At 43.3% G+C, this 11,835-nt stretch overlaps 1 long non-coding RNA gene across 1 annotated transcript; it reads right to left on the bottom strand.

Moving 5' to 3' along the window:
- Positions 1-1,122: 1,122 nt before the first annotated feature.
- LOC308679434 lies at positions 1,123-11,368 on the bottom strand. The gene is made up of 3 exons (XR_014028773.1): positions 11,339-11,368; positions 2,898-3,336; positions 1,123-2,664 (listed from the first exon to the last, which is right to left on the bottom strand). It is a non-coding gene; the product is annotated as an uncharacterized lncRNA (long non-coding RNA).
- Between the last annotated feature and the right edge of the window lie 467 nt (positions 11,369-11,835).

Genomic DNA, 11,835 nt, shown 5'->3' with positions numbered 1-11,835 from the left:
GAGCACCTCCATTTTTTATGTGCAACAGCTTTAGCATTTAGGAGCAGGTGTAAGTTAGTTGCTTTTCTATTAATACATAACCCTTACAAGGGCTCTCCTGTAGGGACCCTGCCTTGGTCTAATTCAGACTGGAAATATAACAAAGGAAAATGTTTCCCCCCACTCTGCTCTGTCCTGTTTTCCCCACTGGAAGTGGCTCTTTGCAACACACAAGGAGGGGACACTTTCCTAAGAGCTCACAATTCAAGAATACCAATGTTAACTTGGACTGCCAATCAAGTCCTGTCTGCGACAAAAGAGAACATAAAATTGCTTTCTCCTTTGAGCCCAAGTCTCAATGATACAGGATTGATGCTACCAAGGTGCTTTTCCTTCATCCCTTGTTCCCTCCCTCCCTCCCTTCTCATCTCTTTCCTTCCTCAGCTCAGAAAAGGGTGATGGGGGGGAGAGATTGCAGCCATGAGGCTTCCCTTTCACCAGGACCAGCCCCGCCCACCCACAAGGGATAGCGAATTGGACCAGAATTGGTTTCTATGAGAGGCACCTTTTGCTTCAATCTGATGAAGTTGAGGATCTTTCCTTCCTAAGGGACCCAGTTGGGGCAGATGAGACACCTAGATTGTGCCACGACACACATGTTCCAATTAGAAGATTATTTAAAGGCAACTTATTAATCTCACAAGGAGGTTTCTCTTAATGCAGACATGTCAAACACAAGGCCCGGGGGGCGGATCCGGCCCACGGAGTGATTTTATGTGGCCCGCGAAGCCATCCTGGAAACAGTGAGGGAACAGCCCCCACTGCCTTGGCCCTGGCCCAGAGACCCTCCTTCTGCCAGAGACCCTTAGATCTGTCCCACTCCTGCCCAGGCCCCCATAGGCACCCTTGATGCCAACGATGTAGAGGTGGCCACGCCTACCCAGTAGGCCATATGCACTCTAGCCATGCCCACCCAGTAGGCCACGCCCACCCAGGCCATACCCACCCGGCCCTCTGAGGGCAACCGCAATGCTGATGCGGCCCTCAATGAAATTGAGTTTGACACCCCTGCCTTAATGAAAAGAGGAGCACAGGACACATACAGAAGAAAAAGTACAAAAGAATAGTTCATTGGATGGAAGAAATCCTGTTACATCAGAAACGTGGACAGTAATTGAAACATCCCATAATAACATAACCATTTAAAAGCATTGTATTCAAAGGAGAACGTTCGTAACAGTGTTCTGTGCGCCTTTGGCGTCTAGTCATGCCAGCCACATGACCATGGAGACGTCCTCGGACAAGCTCTTCGGCTTTGAAACGGAGATGAGCACCGGCCCCTAGAGTTGGAAACGACTAGCACGCATGTGCGGGGGAACCTTTACCTTTACCTTTATCCCTTAAGTAATAACCAAGAGTGTAGTTTGTTCTCTGTGTGGAAGGAGGGAGTGTGCCAAAAGGTACGGAAGAGGCGAGAGTCCTATTTCAAGGGGAAAATTAACCCAGAAGGGTCTGATTTCCAGGCCCATGGAAAGAACCGTGGGCACAATGGAAATTGCTAAGTTTCTTCAGAACATTCCAGTAGCAGCTTCTGAATCTCAAAATGAAATCTCACCAATGAGAAGAAATTGTGATACGAGTTTGTGGAATTGAATACACTTCTACTCATAAGATTACGTACCCCTTGAAAAGTGTGTAAGATTCAAATTCAACTATTAGGCATCGCAGAATAGTAGAATCATTAAACAGAGAGTAGCAATAAAGGGAACAGTAAAATGTTGACACACGAACTCTAGAAATATGGTTTTTCTCCTATGTGAATTCTTTGATGTTTACAAAGACCACCACTTTCAGTAAAACTCTTTCCACACTCCAGGCATTTATGTGGTTTTTCACCTGAGTGGATCTTTTGATGTCTATAAAGGGTGGTCCTCTGAAGTTCTTTCCACACTCCAGGTATTTATGCTGTGTCTCTCCTGAGTGGATTCTTTGATGAACACAAAAGGTGCTACTATCCCTGAAGCTCTTTCCACACTCAAAGCATTCATAAGGTTTTTCTCCTGTGTGGATCCTTTGATGTATATAAAGGCTGCTCCTCCAACTGAAGCTCTTTCCACACTCTGGACATTCATACACTTTCTCTCCACTGTAGATTCTTAGATGCTTTTTAAGATCTCCTTTTGAAGGATTCTTCACATTCCGGGCATTTATGTGGTTTGTCTCCTGAGTGGATACTTTGATGTCTATCAAGGTGTCCTGCCTGCCTGAAGCTCCTTCCACACTCCAGGCATTTATGTAGTTTTTCTCCTGTGTTGATTCTTTGATGTATATAAAGGGTACTGTTCTTAGTAAAGGTCTTTCCACACTCCAGGTCTGTCTCCAGTGTGGATTCTTAGATGCTGTTTAAGATCTCCATTTCTTTTGAAGGATTTTCCACATTCCGGGCACTGATATTTCTCTCCTCCCTCCTGGATTCTGTGGCTTTTCCCGCCTGTCCAAAAGGACCCTTCGCCCTCCAGGCCCGTCTCGGAGTCTCTGCTCGTTTCCTGCTCCCTGCTTCACCTTCCAGCCAGCCTCCTTTCGCGGAGTCCCCCTTGGCTCATCCCTTCGTGCCTTGCCCGCTGTCTCCTCCCGGGGCTGCTCCGTGGGGCCTCCTTCCTTCCTCTGCTGGGCTCGCCCGAACTCCTGCAGGGGGGAATGGGGAGGAGGAGAGGTGGGTCACGGCTTCGTCCCTTCCCGGAGGAGAGTCACGGCCCGCCTGGGGAAGACGGCCGAAGCCTCGGCCTCTCAGTGAGACTTTCAAAGCAGGCCTCCTACCCAGCGCCCGTCCCAGCAGACCAAGCCTCGGGCTCCCCCTACCCCCTTCCTGCACCAGAGAGCCTCTCAGACTGCAACTCCCGGCATCCCTTGCGCCCTACCTGGCTCCCAGCCCGTCCGCGGCCAGGTCTAATAGGTGCCTCAGTTCTATTCGTTCCCAGAAGTGGAGGCGGGACTTCTCTGCACACCCTTTTCCTGGGAGCTCTTTCTCTTTTCTTGAAGTGACCGCCCCTAAGAGTCCTGTTGTGAATCGCCGTCCTCGCCAGAGCGACCGATTGGTGTCGTCCTTCCATCTATAATCCATTTGGCGTCTGTGCAGTAGCGAAGGTTTTCTTTTGGAAGGGGAGCGAGCAGTCCCGTCTTCCTCCCCCCCGCCCCGCATCCAGGCCAGTGGAGCTGACGGGCCTCCCAGGCTGTGTCTCTCCCCAGGCAGGTCAGGGGGGAGTTCGGGGGGTGCTTCCTGCCTTCTTCATCCAGGGGGGCTCTGGGCAGGCTCCCCCTGTGGCCCCCAGGCAGCCCCCATCCCATGCAGGGGTTGGACTAGATGGGGAGAAGGGAGAAGTTAGAATATTATGAACTACACAGTGGACAACAGTTGGCGTTACTATTCTTAGATGCCCAGAAGGCCTTTGATAATGTTAAATGGTCATTTTTATATCAACAACTTAATTATATGGCTATGGCTGAAAAATTTATAAATACAATAAGGGCAATCTATACTAACCAGGAAGCAAAAGTAATTATTAATGGGGAAACATCTAGGAAATTTCAAATACAAAAGGGAACACGGCAAGGTTGCCTCTTATCTCCACTGCTGTTCATATTGACACTAGAAGTTCTAACGAGAATAATTAGAAATGAACCACAGATAAAAGGATTAGATATTAAAAAGGAAACTTTTAAATTTCAAGCATTTGCGGACAATCTGGTCTTTATCATGGAGGACCCACAACATTCAGGACCAAAATTATTGGAAGAATTAGTTAAATATGGTGAAGTCGCTGGGTTGAAAATAAATAGACATAAGACTAAGATGATTGCTAAAAATATGACTAACAGAAAGAAAACTTGGCTAGAATTATGGACATAGAAATAGTAAAAAAAAATACTTAGGAATCAATATCATGGCTAGATGCACTTCACTTAAAGAAGATAACTACGATAAAATAGTGAAACAAATAAAAGGTGATTTGGAAAGATGGAGAAACTTGAACCTTTCATTATTGGGGAGAATTGTGGTGATTAAGATGAACGTCTTGCCTAAAATCTTGTTCTTGTTCCAACTTGATTCAAAATTTTTCCAAAACTTGAACAAACTGTCATTAAATTTTATTTGGCAAGGGAAAAAACCAAGAATTAAAATGAAATATTTGCAGGACACAAAGAAAACCGGGGGATTTGGATTGCCAGTCTGGGAATTATATTACCATGCCGCGGCGTTAAATTGGATTAGAGAATGGATAATTCTGAAAAATACAAGATTACTGACTTTAGAAGGCCATGACTTACAATTTGGTTGGCATGCTTTTTTATGGAATGAAAAACAAGGATTATTTTCACATTTTCAAAAACATTGGATTAGGCAAGCACTATTTAACATTTGGAATAAAATCAGAAATTATAACTATACTAAAGTACAGGTCTGGCTATCCACCCTCGAAGTGATTGTCTATCCAAATCTATTTAACTTGGATAACAAAATTTCATATAAGGGCATCATGAATAATGAGGGGGAATTGAAATCCAGAAATGAATTAGAATTACAAGGGATAAAACTAGATTGGTGGGCCTATTTACAGATTCAATCAAGATTCGGGAAAGATAAAAAAGAATGGGGGATTACCCAGGAAACTGCTTTGGATAAAATATTATTGGGGCCAGATAATAAACAGATAAATAAATTATATAATTTGCTCTTGGGATATAAATTGTTTGAGGAACAAGTGAAGGACCATATGTTGACTTGGGCCAAAAATTTGGGACATGGCATTGATCTTGACACATGGCAAATGCTCTGGGACAGAAATAAAAGAATAACTCTGGCCTCAGCCTACAAAGAAAATTTATTTAAAATGTTCTATTGATGGCATCTTCCCCCAGCACGCTTAGTCAAAATGTATAAGACAGTATCTCCTAAATGTTGGAAATGCTCCGAAGAAATAGGCACATATTTTCATACATGGTGATCTTGCAGCAAGACTCAAAGATATTGGCAAATGATTTGGACTTGGCTAAAAGAAATACTAAGACGAAAAGTTGAGTTTAGTCTAGAATTTTTCTTATTGGGCATAATAAAAGAGAAATACTCCAAAGAAGAGTTGTATCTGATGATTCATATTATTACGGCAGCAAGAATGTCATTTGCCCAGAATTGGAAAAGGAGTGAAATACCGGTAGAAAACGAGGTAATAAAGAAAATTTGGGAGTGCACAGAAATGGACAAATTAACTCTGGAAATTAAGAATAAAGATCAATCAGGCTACTATAAAATCTGGAATAAGTTTTATTTCTGGTGGGAACAAAAGGAAGGTCTCCATTGGAATTTATAGATTGGTTGATTGCTCTAGATACTGTATTATTATATATAACTGATATGTATTTTAAGTGTATCTTATGTGTATATATATGTAAATTTTAAAAATAATGTAGACAAGAAGGTATGTCAGTCCGTTCTCACCGTGTCCAATGTTTTAAATAATAAATTCAATATTTTTTTTTTAAAAAAAGGATATGAAGGGACCATGTGCAGAATACTGCCTGCCCAGTATCTGTTATCCACATGTCTATGAGCTCATTCCAATTAGCTTTGTCAAGGACTGCAAGGAACCAGCTAAGATAAGGAAGACTCTGCCCTGGCTTGGGAAGTTTGGATGTTCTCTAAGATTGACTAGGGAGTACACCAATAAACAATGCTTTTGCTGTGCGTAGTTTCCTGCTTGTTAACTGTATAAATACAATAAACCCTGTGTAGGCAGACAGACATATTTGGGACACCCTGCGTTGACTGGTCTCTGAATCCCCACATTATGGCGCCCGAACAGGGACAATAAATCTTTAAAAACAAACAAACCAACGAAAAGAGATTTGGAACAGGGAGCCCTCCCTCCAGGGGAGCAACTTTCAACATATTTACCTTTGTCTGGAATAGACCCCAAAGGTACCTTCGTCCTATGGGACTCTACAAAGGTAAGTACGGGTTGCAATCTATCTCATCAGCAGCAACAATGTGTAGAGGAATTTACCTTCCTGCTACAAAATTCAGGGCTTAAAGCACCTGTGGCAGAGATAAGGAAGCTCATAGGAGAGATAGGGAAAAATTGTCTTTGGTATCCGGAGTGAGTACTGTCCATAGGGTTTTCATGGCAAAGTTACTGGAGTGAGTTGCCATTTCCTTCTCCAGTGGATCACGTTTTGTCAGAACTCTCAGCTATGACCTGTCCGTCTTGGGTCCGTCTTACTGTCCCTATGGACAGTACCAAAAGGCAAAACGATATGACGCTGGAAGATGAGCCCCTCAGGTCGGAAGGCGTCCAATATGCTACTGGGGAAGAGCAGAGGGCTAGTACTAGTAGCGCCAGAAAGAATGAAGCGACTGGGCCAAAGCCGAAAGGACGCTCAGCTGTGGATGTGTCTGGTGGTGAAAGGAAAGTCCGATGCTGTAAAGATTTTTTCTCCATAGGAACCTGGAATGTAAGATCCATGAATCAAGGAAAGCTGGACGTGGTCAAACAAGAGATGACAAGACTGAACATCGACATCTTAGGTATCAGCGAACTAAAATGGACAGGAATGGGTGAATTTAATTCAGATGACCATCAGGTATACTACTGCGGGCAAGAATCCCTCAGAAGAAACGGAGTAGCCTTCATAGTCAATAAAAGAGTAGGAAAATCAATACTGGGATACAATCCTCAAAATGACAGAATGATCTCAGTTCGAATCCAAGGGAAACCATTCAATATCACAGTAGTCCAAGTCTATGCCCCAACCACCAGTGCTGAAGAGGATGAAATTGACCGGTTCTATGAAGCCCTACAGCACCTTATAGAACTAACACCCAAAAATGATGTCCTTATCATCATGGGAGATTGGAATGCTAAAGTAGGAAGCCAAAAGATAACTGGAATAACAGGCAAGTTTGGCCTTGGAGTACAAAATGAAGCAGGGCACAAGCTGATAGAATTTTGTCAAGAGAATACGATGGTCATAGCAAACACTCTTTTCCAACAACCCAAGAGACGGCTCTACACATGGACATCACCAGATGGTCAACACAGAAATCAGGTTGACTATATGCTCTGCAGCCAAAGATGGAGAAGCTCTATACAGTCGGTAAAAACAAGACCAGGAGCTGACTGTGGCTCAGACCATGAGCTTCTCCTTGCAAAGTTTAGGCTTAAACTGAAGAAAGTAGGGAAAAGCACTAGGCCACTCAGGTATGAACTAAATCATATCCCTGTTGAATATACAGTAGAGGTGACAAATAGATTTAAGGAATTAGATCTGATAGACAGAGTGCCTGAAGAACTATGGACAGAGGTTCGCGACATTGTACAACAGGTAGCAACCAAAACCATCCCAAAGAAAAAGAAATGCAAGAAAGCAAAATGGCTGTCTGAAGAAGCTTTGCAAATAGCTGAGGAAAGGAGGAAAGTGAAAGGCAAGGGAGAAAAACATAGATATGCCCAATTGAATGCAGAATTCCAGAGAATAGCTAGAAGAGATAAGAATGCCTTCTTAAATGAACAGTGCAAAGAAATAGAAGAAAACAATAGAATAGGGAGGACCAGAGATCTTTTCAAGAAAATTGGAGAGATGAAGGGAACATTCCATGCAAAAATGGGCATGATAAAGGACCAAAATGGCAGGGACCTAACAGAGGCAGAAGAGATTAAGAAGAGGTGGCAAAATTACACAGAAGATCTATACAAGAATGAGCTTAACGTCCCAGATAATCACAATGAGGTGGTCACTGACCTCGAGCCAGACATCCTAGAATGTGAAGTGAAGTGGGCCTTAGAAAAGCTGAGCAACAACAAAGCTAGTGGAGGTGACAGTATTCCAGCTGAGCTATTCAAAATCTTAAAAGACAGTGCAGTAAAAGTGCTACACTCAATTTGCCAGCAAATTTGGAAAACTCAACAGTGGCCACAGGATTGGAAAAGATCAGTTTACATTCCAATTCCAAAGAAAGGCAGTGCCAAAGAATGTTCAAACTATCGCACCATTGCACTCATTTCTCATGCTAGTAAAGTCATGCTTAAAATCCTACAAGCTAGACTTCAGCAGTATGTGGATCAAGAACTACCAGAAGTACAGGCAGAATTTCGAAGAGGCAGAGGAACTAGAGATCAAATTGCTAACATACGCTGGATCATGGAGAAAGCTAGGGAGTTCCAGAAAAACATCTACTTCTGCTTCATTGACTATGCTAAAGCCTTTGATTGTGTGGATCATAACAAACTCTGGCAAGTCCTTAAAGAGATGGGCGTACCAGACCATCTTATTTGTCTCTTGAGAAACCTATATGCGGGTCAAGAAGCAACAGTGAGAACTGGACACGGAACCACTGATTGGTTCAAAATTGGGAAAGGAGTCCAGCAAGGCTGTATACTGTCGCCCTGCCTATTTAACTTATATGCAGAGCACATCATGAGAAAGGCAGGGCTAGATGAATCAAAAGTTGGAATTAAGATTGCTGGAAGAAATATCAACAACCTAAGATACGCAGATGATACCACTCTAATGGCAGAAAGTGAAGAAGAACTAAAGAGCCTCTTGTTGCGGGTGAAGAAGGAGAGTGCAAAACTTGGGTTGAAACTTAACATTAAGAAAACCAAGATCATGGCATCTGGCCCTCTCAATTCCTGGCAAATAGATGGGGAAGAAATGGAGGTAGTGACAGATTTTATTTTCCTGGGCTCCAAGATCACTTCAGATGGGGACTGTAGCCAAGAAATTAAAAGACGCTTGCTCCTGGGAAGGAAAGCCATGGCAAATCTAGACAGCACACTAAAAAGCAGAGACATCACCCTGTCAACAAAAGTGCGTATAGTCAAGGCTATGGTCTTCCCAGTTGCAATGTATGGCAGTGAAAGTTGGACCATAAGAAAGGCTGAGCGCCAAAGAATTGAGGCCTTTGAACTATGGTGCTGGAGAAGACTCCTACGAGTTCCTTGGACTGCAAGGCGATCAAACCGTTCAGTCCTAGAGGAGAACAATCCTGACTGCTCTTTAGAAGGCCAGATCCTGAAGCTAAAGCTCAAATACTTTGGCCATCTAATGAGAAGGAAGGACTCACTCGAGAAGAGCCTAATGCTGGGAAAGATCGAGGGCAAGAGAAGAAGGGGACGACAGAGAATGAGGTGGCTGGATGGAGTCACTGAAGCAGTAGGTGTGAGCTTAAATGGACTCCAGAAGATGGTAGAAGACAGGAAGGCCTGGAGGAACATTGTCCATAGGGTCGCGATGGGTCGGACACGACTTCGCAGCTAACAACAACAACAATCCGGAGTGAGGGACGCTCCGGTTACAGGACTGGGTAAAGATAGGGCATACTTTACATCTTGAACCTCGGGCTCCAGTTGAGATATTACATCTATGGCTTCAATACCGTCAAGCAGTGGGAAAAAAAAATGCAAGCTGAAACTGCAAGAGTGGGCATTACATTTCACATCCACCCCCACTTCCTCATACTGGAATTCTAAGCAGAGAAAAAAAAAGGTTAAAATGACCAGCCGGCCTTTCTTTTCTCTCTCTCTCTCTCTCTCTCTCTCTCTTAAAGTAACAGGGGAGGGGGGAAGAGAAAGAGACAGGAGAAAAAGAGTAAAAGAAATTTTACAAAAATCTCACCACTAAAAAATTTTTTTGCTCTCCTTCACATGCATTTTCCATAAATTTTCTCACACATTGTCCATGAAACTTGTCTCATTGTTTTTTTTATTTACTTTTACAACAATAAAATCTGCAATTTACTATTCCTTTCACAGCCTGGGACTGGTGGGGGTGAGTGATGTTTGAAGGCTAACACACATTTATATATCAACAAATTAACTCATTCACTTCCATTCTGACTGCTTGCATAAACAATTTCACATACAAAAATTTCATTTCATACTTTCTCCAGACAAACCATATATTGTTAAATAAGTTAAATAAATTTGTTTGGTGTTATCAGAGAGGATTTTGACCCTCTTCCAAGTCTTGGAAATAACACAGAACAACACAGACAGACATATATACACAGATACTATTAAAACATTTATTTAGACATATGGCTTGTCCGTGAGAAAAATCATGAGGTGATTTCAACCGAACATGGTTTCTATAGGGCCCTTTAAACATCTCCTATTTTTCTCACCATTCCAAGTCCAAGCTTAATGTTCCAAATGTCCAAAAATATATATAACAAAACAAAACACACATATCAATTTGGGGTTTTAGGCCAAAACAGGTCTTCCCTTTTAATTAAAAAGGGGGAAAAACATTTATGGTTACCTCCAATTTATCCCACCAACTTCAAAAGACAGTGGGGAAAGACTAAAAGGAATTTTGAACCTGGGGTCTTTTGCAGGTGTAAAGGGGGAGGGGAAAGTAGCACCCACCTCACCTTTGACAAAGGGAATTGAATAGTCCAAAGAGCTAGATTAAAAGAAAAAGATAGAAGAAAAACTTGCTTTTATTTCTTTGAATTTTCTTTTCTTTAGGTTTACAACAACAACTACAACAATTGCCCATCTTCTTTGAGAGTTTCCCTGATTATGGTTCCCTGAGGTTCTCGATCTTATGGCCACTCAAAATTTTCAATACCAGTTCGCTTCCCTTCAGGCTGTCCTTTCCCCTCGCGGGTTAAGGAAATGCAACCTTTCAGGTCTGCACTCGCTTTGGACTTACCAGTGTTCCCAGAACACAGCCCATCACACTCACACAGCCTTTATTGCAGAAACCTCCCACAATCGCTCTCCTGACCACTCAGGTACAATTGCGTGTTTCCCTCCTTCGGGGCAAAAGTTTCTTACCTGGGCCAGTGCACTGGGTTACCTGGTCCTGGGCCTCAGTTGTTGACTCTCTTCCTTTTTCCTATTCTTTGATTTTGTAGACCAGAATTGTTAATTTAGTTTGGCTCGGAGCCTGCAATGGGAAGCTAGATCTCAGACAATTCCAGGCAGTTGAAATCAACAGGCGCGCCCCTGGACTTTGCTGAGAACAGCTCCTCCCTAGAGGCTCTTTGAAGCCCCACGTTTGGTTGCCAAGATTGTGAGATTTAAAAGCCCAAAATCTGATACTCACAACTCGAAGACAAGTCTGGTTAACAAAGGCAAAGATTTATTGAAAAGAAAATTGAAAAGAATAAAGAAAAGAATAAAGAAAGAAAGCGTTTGCAAATGTGGCCTCTTAGACCCTTTCCAAATTGGATTGGGTTCAAAGAGCACGCTGAACAAGTTTCAAACCAGGCACTTATACTTTCTCTTCTTGATATATGTTACTCCTAAAAAAAAACAACTTCCTTACATCCATCACTACATTATCTTGTTTTACTCACCACTGTTGTGATTCAGGGTCAGCCTGTGGGTTCTGCAGTTGGGTCGGATGACTCAGAGGAGGAGGAGGAGGGGGGTGTTTAAGAACTTGCTGAGGGGATTGGACAGCTTGATGAGAGCCCTCAGCCAGGCCCCTCTCACCTGGTCACGATGCAGACCCAGCTGTGTGAGCCTGACAGCATGGATGAAGATGACCCACAGCTGGCCCTGTTCAAGGACGCCCGACGCAGGAGGCAGTCAATCAGGAGTAAACAGAGGAAGGCAATGGGGCTCCTCGGAAGGAGGCAGAGAGAAGCCACGCCTTGAACTGTATTTAAGGGGGAATGCGTGGGAGGGCTGGTTTGCTGAAGGCAACCGCTTGAATAGTTCCTGTTTCATAGCTCCTGTTTCATGGTTGGTGTCTGTTTTATGTTAATAAATTTGGCAGGCTTTATTCCAGCCTCTTGCCGTTTGTAAAGGGGTTGTCCCTGCCTTTTCTGCAGGGCCGGTAGCAGGCTGG

The sequence above is a fragment of the Vipera berus genome (genome assembly GCF_964194415.1).
Source record: "Vipera berus genome assembly, contig: HAP1_SCAFFOLD_558, whole genome shotgun sequence".
Lineage (NCBI taxonomy): Eukaryota > Metazoa > Chordata > Lepidosauria > Squamata > Viperidae > Vipera > Vipera berus.
Note: the sequence above shows the minus strand (reverse complement) of the source record. Positions and strands in the feature narration are given on the sequence as shown.